General features: G+C 37.0%; 1 pseudogene; it reads right to left on the bottom strand.

The window, feature by feature from the left end:
• Window positions 1–2,768: 2,768 nt before the first annotated feature.
• LOC106547464 (uncharacterized) lies at window positions 2,769–4,212 on the bottom strand (annotated as a pseudogene).
• Window positions 4,213–10,862: the final 6,650 nt, after the last annotated feature.

The following is a 10,862-nucleotide window of genomic DNA, read 5'->3' as shown; positions in this document are numbered from 1 at the left end:
CTATACTTCTTCTGCTTCAGTTTAAAGAAAGGAAAAGAAGAAGAAAAAGACTCCACATTCTTTTTCTGTGCAAAACAAACAAACAAACAAATAGTTGGGCAGCTGAAATGGTGTGATCTCAGCCTGAATTTTCTCCTATGGGCAAGTATGTGTGGCTGATTTATTATCCTGGCCATGTAGACTCTTGATTATTCTGGGGTACTTCTAATAGAAATGGATCACAATTCAACACAATGCACAGGCATCTTCAATACTTGAAATAAGCAAGTATCTATCCTTACTATTCTGTGGTTAATTGTAGACAACAGCAGCACTTCCATCATACTAATGTATTTGCATTATCTGCAATATTTAACAATATAAATTGAAAACAGCAATAATATAAATGTGTTGGTATATCATTTTTTCAGTAATTATTTTTATATAGTAATGTGCTGATTGCATTTTTTTTCCATGCTGCTTTCCTTCCTTCCTTTTGGAAAGGAGTAGAAAAAACAAAATCCCCTTTTTTCTGTTTGTCAAGCAGCTTGCTTTACAGTAACCATAAACCATTGGTTTATCATTTGAAGACCCTGAAGAATTTCCTCTCCAATCTAATTATACATTTTCCATTGTTCTTTCAACAGCATTCCTTCAACAGCTAGTTCTCCTTTTCATGCATGGATATATTTCGATCAAAAGTCTTTCTCAGGGGACTCATGACAGAAAAGAATTTAACTCTGGATCATAAATATTATTCAGTGTGGTAAATCCTCCTACATTATGTCAACCAAAGATTGGCTGAAGGAGGGCAAAGGAAGCTGATTCAGATGGGTAGGAAAAAAGCAGCCAAGCTTCATAAATTGCCGAAGAGTTTGGATGTTCTTCCTTCGGGTGAAATCATTCTAGTACAATAAAGTAAAATAAAACCATTTTGAAAAAAGCTACTGGTCTATAATGAGGTTAACATTCTGAGATGTCTGTAAACAAAAAGTATTGCCGGTTAACTACTTTTTGTTTAATTCAAAGAATATTATAAGCAAAGATCTTCTGTATTCTCTCTGAACCACTTAAAATTCAGTTCTTGTTCATTCTCAGTGCCACTCCACAACTACTAAATGAAATTGGCTTTGATAAAAAATGTTTAATAAAATATTAATGCTCTCATTAAACTCCGTGGAAGTGTTTCAGATTCCCCCCAAAGAAAAATAGGGTTAAAAGAGTATCTTAGATCTTTCCAGCAAAAGCAATAGGTCTCCTCATAGCCTACAGGTATACAGGGATTATCACAAAAAGTTCCAAGGAGCAGAAAGAAATGGTTCTTGGGTGATAAAACTTATATGCACAAAGTATTGCAGATTGTTAAACTGAACTGTTAGGTGGTGAAACCTTTGCACAGCTAAAAAGCCATGGGTAATGTCAGGTCAATTGTTCTCTGTGATTCAAGAGGCCAAAAGGCAGGATAGCTTATGCTCCACACAAGGGAGAATATATATTTTATATTTTTTTAAAAAAAGAAAATATTTTAGAAAAAAAGGAGTACGACTAATGTGAATAGCATTATAATCCCAAAAAAGTAATTACAGAATTTTTTGAGGGGGTAGGAGGAATCTGTCGTATGCTGCATTTTGAATGATGGAGCTCCAATAATTAGATTGTTAAACTTGAAGAAATAAAAGAACAATTAATTATGGAAGCTGAGCTGAGAGATATTTTGGAGCAGGATAACAATTAATTCCTAAGAAATGCTTTCATCTGTTTAGAGGTCTGCACATTGGTCCTGACCTCTGCAGTCATCTCTCTCACTTTGCTCTCTAAATCTTCATGAAGTGATCTGGATGTATTCAAGTTTGTGTGAATATGGAAAAGGGCTTTATGTGACTAGAAGCTTAATAAACCAGGGTCCAAAATCACATACAGAATCACAATCTCACCGGGACAACTGTGAGTATAGTTCTATTTCACATTATGACACTCAGTTGATGAGGGGAGGAAAATCAAGGTTGATATAAATGGGATGCATAAACATGGGTCATAATGTTTGACCTTGTCCTCTATTTATTTAAAACCTTTTTACTCAATAATTGTTCCTACTAGAAAGCCAGCTTCAAAAGTTGTTATTAAAAAGAAAGCAAAATGAAATATAGATAGATGGTATAGATAGTCCTTTTGTCAACCCAGCCATATTGGAAGGAAATAGCTCAAGCAAGAGAGAACTTTATCCTCTATTTCAAACACATTTATATTGACATTGACAATGTTATGTAGATCTCTAGTAATGTAGAAAGATTATAATGGCATGTTAGGATTTAAAAAGGGATGTGGTGGCTCAGTGGCTAAAATGCTGAGCTTGTTGATCAGAAAGGTCAGCAGGTTGGCAGTTAGAATCCCTAGCGCCACATAATTGAGTGAGCTTCCGTTACTTGTCCCAGCTTCTGCCAACCTAGCAGTTTGAAAGCATGTAAAAATGCAAGTAGAAAAATAGGAACCACCTTTGGTGGGAAGGTGACAGCATTCTGTGCACCTTTGGTATTAGTCATGCCAGCCACATGACCACAGAGACGTCTTTGGACAGTGCTGACTCTTCAGTTTTGAAACGGAGATGAGCACCACCCCCTAGAGTCAGGAATGACTAGCACGTATGTGCGAGGGGAATCTTTACCGTTACCCTAGGATTTTAAAGAACAGTTAAAGGATCTTCAAAGAGGAAAATATCCTCTTTTGTACAGCCACTAAAAAGAGGGCATTTTTTTGACCATTCTATCTTTATTTAGGAGTTATTAAGCAATTCATTTGATATCACAAATGATTAAGCAGGATACCTTATACCATTTCAGATAAATGATTGTCCAGTCTCTTTTTGAAAGCTTCCAGTGATGGAGCATCCACAATGGAGATAGATGATGCAGGATCCCTTCCCCTCTGTTGAAAGAGAGCTGTTCAATTTTGATACAGATGGCCTGTTTGATCCCTCTTTTAATTGAGTTGTCCTCAGTCTAAAATGTGGACTTTGCTGTCTTGGGCTTAAACTCCTATATTGTGCATTTATGAAGTGGTTGTTTTGTTTCCCCATTGTACCGATCTGCATATATTTCACTGCATTATACTTTATATACTATGTTGCTCAGTTTGTGTCTGGGTGTTTTATCCTTAGGGTGAACAAACGTTTGCCTTGGTGTATTCTGGGGTTTAAAGTGGGCAGGTATGTTGGCTCAATATCCTCCTGAGCTTTTCAGATATTCCTGCAACATGTGGAATGACATTGCTTTGTTTATTGTTCTTTGTTATGGAGGAACTCCTGCTGAGTCTTTTTTGAGATTTGATGAAGTCCCACTTGGGATAGCCACATGTTCTGAGGGCTTCCTTGGTGTTTTAGTTCTCTTTTTCTTTCCCTTCTTCGCTTGTAGGCAGGCCTTCAGCTTGGTTCTGATAACTCCCATTTTGTGCTCCAGTGGGTGGTGAGAATCAAAATGTAAATATTGATTTACCTGTGTGTGGGGGTTTTCTGTAAACTTTAATGTTCATGTTTCTGTCTTTCTTAATGTGTACTGCACATTCTGGGAAGGCTAGACTATTTTCCTTAACATCTTTACATGTGAATTTGATGCATCTGTCCACAGACTTGATATGTTTGGTGAATGCTTCCAATTCCCATGTGTTGATCTTGACCCAAGTATCGTCCACATACCTATACCAGTGAGTAGGTGGAATTCTTATGAAGGAGTTTAGGGCTTTGGTTTCTACCTCTTCCATGTAGAGATTGACCACAATGGGGGGCACAGGTGAATCCATGACACAGCTGTGTTTTTCTCTGTAAAAACCTTCATTAGATTTAAAATATGTAGTGGTCAGGCAAAGATCCAGCATAACACCTATGTGGTCTGGGCTGAGGTTGGTTCTGTCACCTAAGATGCTGTCTTGTAGCAGTAGTTTCTTCACTACCATGAGAGCATCAGTTACTGGAATGCAGGTGAGTAGGGAAATCACATCATTGGAAACCATGGTCTCATCCAGGTCTACTTTCAGTTCACAGACCTTCCTGGTGAACTCCTGTGAATCGCTGATGTGATGGGTGGTGACAATTGGTCTTACTGGAGCTCTTTCTTTGTGGATTTTTGGGAGTCCAAATGTGCATGCCGTGGCTTCCCCAGGATAAAGACAATAATATTTTGACTTATTGATGGCATTGTCCTTCAATAGTTGTTGCAATTTTGAAGACAGCAAAGTCCACATTTTGGACAGAGGGGACAACTGGTTTGAAAGAGGGGTAAAAGAGGCCATCTACTGTGTTTCCCCTAAAATAAGACAGGGTCTTATTTTCTTTTGACTCACAAAATATGGCTTGGGCCTTATTATCAGGGGAGGGCTTATTGTTTGGGGGTTGCCTGGTGGCTGCTCCCTTGTGAGCGGGCTCCCGAAGAGCCGGGCACAGGCTCAGGGGTGAAGCAACCATGAGGTGACCACGCTTATGAGCAGCTGCCCAGCAAACCCTCTTTCCAGCTAGGCAAAGCGCCATTCACTGACCTAGGGGGTATCCCTAAGGCACCAAGCCACATGGCACTCTGCCCGCTCTCCAGTTCCCGTGGCTTGGCACATTCGGGATATCCCCTAGGTCGGTGCATGGAGCTCAGCCCGGCTGAAGAGGGTGGTTGTGTGATCATCTGTTCTGCCCTCAGCTCGCATGCCTCCCAGCCTAACCATGCAGCTCTCCCTGCAAGGCAGGGCACTGCCGACACTTTTGCCATTTTTGCTGGTTTTGCCGCTTTTGCCATTTTTGCCGCTTTTGCCACCGCGCTTCAAGCATAACTTCTTCTTCAGCTTCCAAACTTCGGAACTCGGCTTCCACTTCTTCCTGCAATGGCCGCTCTAGGAGTACGCTCTATGGTTGTGGGGCGGCTGCCATAGGGCACAAGAACACAAGAATGCAGTCCGAAAAGAAAAAAAAACTCCCTCTCTTTTCCAGCACCTTAAAGCAACAGGACATGAAATTGATTTTGAAGGAACCAAATTACTCTCCAAAACTGAACATTTCAACAAGAAAATAATTATGGAAGCTATCGAAATATAGAAACACCCTTACAACATGAATAAACATGATACCTCCTGCCTACCAGACAATTTTTTTAAACTAGCCCTAGTCAATAAACGAGTCCCAGCCACAAAAACCGACACAGGACCCATGACAACAGAGGACACCATCACCAATCACCCTCACCAAACATCAATTCCATCAACCAATCAACATGTGACAACACAGCCAACCAATCCATTTAAAGCAATAAAACCAACATTCCACACACTCCCACCTATATTTATAGAAAAACGGCAGCTCCTATCACACTTTGCTCGCACAAGCACGAAGCCAAAGGCACCAGCCTGAAGATGACGAGTGTGACCTCATCAAAACATTGCCAAGGTACTGTTAATCTTATACGGGAAAAAAACCGAATATGCCAAGACCCACCCGCATACCTATACCCATGAAAATCTACGAGTGTGTGTGTGTGTGTGTGTGTGTGTGTGTGTGTGTGTGTGTGTAGAAAGAGATCATGATCACTGGCAAATCATCAGCTAAAAGCATCAGATCTGTTCAATTAAACATTGATCACAATTAATTATACCTCAAAATTCCAAAATTCTGCCAATTTGGCATGCCTGTTGTTCTGTTTGTATTTCTCTCTACAAAATATCAGTATAACAAAGTTTATCTTATTTTACATACAATATGACTTTATCATTATATTGAATTAGCTTAGAAAGCACAATGGTATTTTCTGTAAATTTTTATTACAAGTATTTATTGGATTGCATTCTTGAAGATGAAATGGGGCTGAAAAAATTGTCATTTAATTATATCACAATGACTTTTGATTTATTAGATAAATACAGTCCTGGGATTTTGACCTTGCAACATGCTTATTTAAAGAAAAAAGTTTTTTTTAAAATATCTATACATAACACAATGCTAACATAAATAAGTGCACATTATACAATGAATGTATAATTTAGATGGTGATTTGTGACAAATGGTCTTTTCAAAAAAGCTGACTTTTAAAACAATAATGAAAAACTTGAAAAAATGCCTTCATTTATCCAGCCTACTACTACAGAATTTATTCTAACCTCAGGCTGAATCAGGAAAGCTGTGAAGAGTGGTACCTGTTTAAAATTAATAATACCTATAGCCCAGAACTCAAAGATGACCCTTATTTGTTTCAGAGAAAATATTTCATCCCAGAAGGAATAGATTGCCAAAAGTGAAAGCAAAAAGAGCTTATGATAGTTTTAAATTTTTGCTCTGTAACAAAATTTAGCTTCTTTATTATGTAAAACTAGTCTTTGCAATACAATTTATAATATTCACAATCCTATTACATTCTTTCACAGTGCTATTTTATGAGTGTTCAGTGTGTCCTACTGTGAGTTTCCTTCCAGGTGCAGGATTTCTGCTGTTAACCCTCACTATTCCTATCACTGTTTTTACAATTCATACTGGTATCCCTGCTATTTCTTTCAAAACTGTAAGAAAAACTCTTCTAGAGACAGCAAAATTCCTTTTCTTCAATGAAATGACATAGAGCATATAATAAAATCAATATTATGAATAAGTACTCCATATCTATTGAATATTTATTAGCCAAAACTGTTTTTCAATTGCTAATTGTGAAATTGGTCCAGTGTGATTCTTCGTAAAATCCTAATAATAGTTTTAGAGAACCAGAATAATGTTATTACTATTTCAGGGTACATTAACTATGCCAGTATGATGCATGCATCTATAGTTATAATTTAGATAATTGTATGTTGAGTTGCAAAATTTATTTATTTAAGAGATTTATATGGCTGACCTTCTGAGAAATCACAACTCTGGATGTCTCTCAATAATAATAATAATTGATTATTAATTATATGAGTGCCTCTATTGATTAAGCAATGAGGAGCATTCAAGATCAATATTCATGGTACCATCTGTTGATGACCAAGATATATGGAAGACTGTGACATGGAATGTCAAAGAGTATCCAGTATGGATCATGAATTAATTAATAAAATTAAAGAAACAAATATACTTGGGGAACAAAGAGAAATAGGAAGGATGTAAAAATCTGAATGAAGATAATCTGAATATATAATGTTGAAGAATTCATGCATGGATGTGTAGATGCAGAAGTAACTACGATATGAATGAAGGGGTAGAATTTATGGAATAAATTACTGTATCATCTAAATTGTCAAAAGAGCCTATGAGAATAGGAATTCAAAGGTGGTGCTAGTTGCATGCTATTCTTCAATGAATGATTATACTGAAAGGTTTAACAATGAGTCTGCGCAATATTATGAATGAATGTACATGATCCAGTACAAAAAATATTCTGTTAAATATTGATCTTCTGTTAGAAGAACAATTGATTCAACAATACACGGACAGCTCATAAATACACGGACGGCTCATATTTTATGTTCTGTCTCTCTGATGAAATGTAATTGTAAAACCAAATCTTCCAAGGTGTAGTTCGTAATACTAAAGAGAAGATTTTTTTCCAATGTACCAACCCACCCATTTACACAATTTTCCTATCCAGAGATGGATGGAAGGGTGGATGAATAGACGATCAATACACTTATCCTTGCTAAAGGTATTCATAATAAGCAAGCTACATTTGTCTGCCTGTCCATCTAAATATATAATTACCTTGCAATTATGCTATATCATAAAATAGAATACAGTGACAATTGGATAGTTGGGAAGTATCATGTTAAGTTAGATTTCATGGACAAATGCTCATTATCACTGTCTCTCTATAATAATAAGCTATAGCACTCTCAAGGACCTTCCAATAACCTCTTAGATACTTCCATCCATCTTATATATTGTCCTCCCTTCTTCCACTGTCCTCAACCTGCCAGCATAATCATTTTTTCAACTTTGCATTACACATTGAGGGTATGTAAATCTTTGCTTGCAGATCATTGCCTCAGGAGAGCGGTTGGGTTTCATGGGAATAAGGATAGATTGATTGGTCTTTCTTGCAATTCATGGCACTTTTAGTAAGTTGCTATCTCCAAATCCATAATTCAAAGGCATCTATCTTTCTCCTTGTCTTACTTTTTTATATGACCATTGGAAGTCTATTGCTTTAACTGTTGCTTTTGCTATTTTGAAATGTCCTTATCATTCATGAGCTTGTCAATACATCACTGACTACTTCATAGGATTAATATCTTTTTTAGTAGCACAATGTTATCGATATCTTTTTCTCAGCTAAAGAACAAACATAAACTAATGCTCTTCCACTGCTTTCTCATCAGTTTTAAGTTTCTAAAACTTTCTCTAAAACTATCAAAGTTTCTATGTTGACATAAGAACAGAGAACACAAAATCACAGGGCTTGAAAGGACCTCAGAGGTCTTCCAGCCCCCTGCTCAATGATGGAGAACTTAGTCTTAGTCTTCTTAATGATTTACTCAGTTTTTTTTTTCATTTCCTGCTGTGGATTTATAATGTTCTTTACTATTGAATAGCAAAATTATTTGGATCCGTATCTCAGCTACTAGACTACTAGAAGACTACAAGAGTGCATCCATGAACACCAACTAGCAGTCAGAAGATATGATGAAAACTCTGGCACATGTGTCATAGGTTCACCATCCCAGTGTTAGGCATTTCTCCCTCCAAATAAGGCTTTGTCCCTTTTTTTGCAAAAACTTGATCAAATTTCTGCTTGGGTGACAAATTAGTGTAATGATTCATTACTGTTCTATCCCCCCTTCACGGCTCTTAACAAACGCAAGCAGACGAACTTAAAAGGAAGTCTTTCTTTATCAGTTCTCAGTTCAAACTGGCTTTGAGCCCAAAAATAACATAAATACAAGTCTCCGACAAGAATGCAAAACAAAACTCTTACAAGCAATGCACTTCTTCCAAAGTGTCCACGAATCAGGTTTACATGAAACACCAAAGCACTTATCCAAGTGTAACAAGCAATGTTGTACGAACCAAGAAACTCACGAAGTATGTTGACTCCTGCAACTAGGGCGTGTCAGCATCCGTCCTTTTATCTCCAAACCTGCCTCTCACAAGCCCCAGCTGCATAATGAATCTTGTATCCCGAAAAGACTCACAGCAGACATCTGCTGAGTCACAACACATTACTATGCACATTGTATTGTTTTCCCATCTTAAGTATTATTTTCTATAGCCCACCCAGTCTGGTTAAATATACACTGACCCAGAACTATTACTATTCTCTTTTTGTTGTTTTAAATTTTTCATGATGAAAGATGTGTAGTGCTCTTCTACTTGAAGCTGTTGCGTTGCTTCATTTTCAGAGTTCATATTTTAACATAGTATTTCTTTATAACTTTAACGTAACATTTTTGAACAATTTTCTATTTTCCATTCATTTTATTTGCCTCCACGAAATCTCTTCCATGATTATTCTTAACAGGAAAAAAATCCATAATTTTGATTTTCTTGAAAAAAAAAATCTTTTATTTTGCTTTTCTTGTTATATTCCTCCATTTGTTGACAGTCTTGACTGAAATATCCTTCCTTGTGTTTTCTTGCTTGATGTTGAAAGCCAGAATTCAGTATACTATATACTTTTCTTGTTGCCCAAGGCTTTCATTCTCCATATTTCTCTGGTTACAGTGAAAGTTTGCTTTCAAAGCCACTTGCATCTTTTTTTCTTTTAATTTTTGCCATTTTTTTCTGCTTTGGAATAAGTTGGTAAATATGTCTACAATTTGAGCAAACAAAGCAGATTCCTACAGTTTGAACAAACAATGCAACAAGGCAGATTCCACATACTACAAGATAGACTCTGTGTATGTGGAACAAGTGAAGTAGAGGGTCTGGCATCTTATATATTGGAATACTGGTCCTTTGTTAAGTATGTGGATCATTATTTAGCTCTGTTCCTCAATGACAGAAGGAACTAGAATGTTGAAAGGAAATTGAATTTCCTCCTACAAGGTACCAAACACATTACAACACAGTGACTTGCTATCTTTGCAATTAAGGCAGCCAAGATAAGGGGTGGGGGTGGGGTGGGATACTGCAATCTAACTTGACATAGCCATGTTATGTTATGACTAAATTTCTTAGGAGTTTGACTTCATCTACAACTTCTCTTTGTTAACCATTTTAAAGTATCATGTTCAATACTATTGACAGGACTATTACTGCTTAGATTTTAGATTTAAATTTTAATGTTTGTAAAGTGTTGGTCTTAGATTTAAATAATAACCTTGTTTTAAGATGTATGTACAATATGTACTGCTGCTACCTGGAATTAAGGAGAAACTTATTAACAGTAAGAAGAATTAACCAGTGGAACAGCTTGCCTTCAGAAAGTGTGGGCATTCCATCACTGGAGGTTTTTAAGAAGAAACTGGACAGTAGTTTGTCTGAGATAGTAAAGGTTCTCCTGCTTCAGCAGGGGTCTGGACTTGAAGACCTCCAAGGTCCCTCCCAGTTCTATTCTATTCTAAATTCTATCTGTACTTTATTGAAACTGTTTGGAGATTTATTCAATAAACTGTTTGCTTACTGTATGTACAGTGTTCTTGGCAACCATATAGCAGTAACTCATCATCACTTTTTTTCTGGATTTGAGCTTCAGGTTTCTCCTAGACCAATTGGTCTTTCTAATGCCATCTGCCCAGCTGCCTTAATCCACCATTCCCATCTGCTTCCATCTTTTATCTCCCCTTCCATCACAAAAATTACTGTAACAGAATATTCTGCCAGCAACATAAGTGACACTGGACCAACAACCTTCCCCCGTCCATGTGGCATCCATGTTGAGAAGTGGCAATTGTAACGGAATTACTTTAACTTCCAAAACATGATATATGGCCTTAATATTCCCAGCCAAATA

The sequence above is a fragment of the Thamnophis sirtalis genome, unplaced genomic scaffold, assembly GCF_051295495.1.
Source record: "Thamnophis sirtalis isolate CommonGarterSnake01/CBP01778 unplaced genomic scaffold, rThaSir2_p1.2 scaffold_9, whole genome shotgun sequence".
Taxonomy (NCBI): domain Eukaryota; kingdom Metazoa; phylum Chordata; class Lepidosauria; order Squamata; family Natricidae; genus Thamnophis; species Thamnophis sirtalis.
The sequence above is the reverse complement of the archived record's forward strand: the minus strand, read 5'-3'. Positions and strand labels throughout refer to the sequence as shown.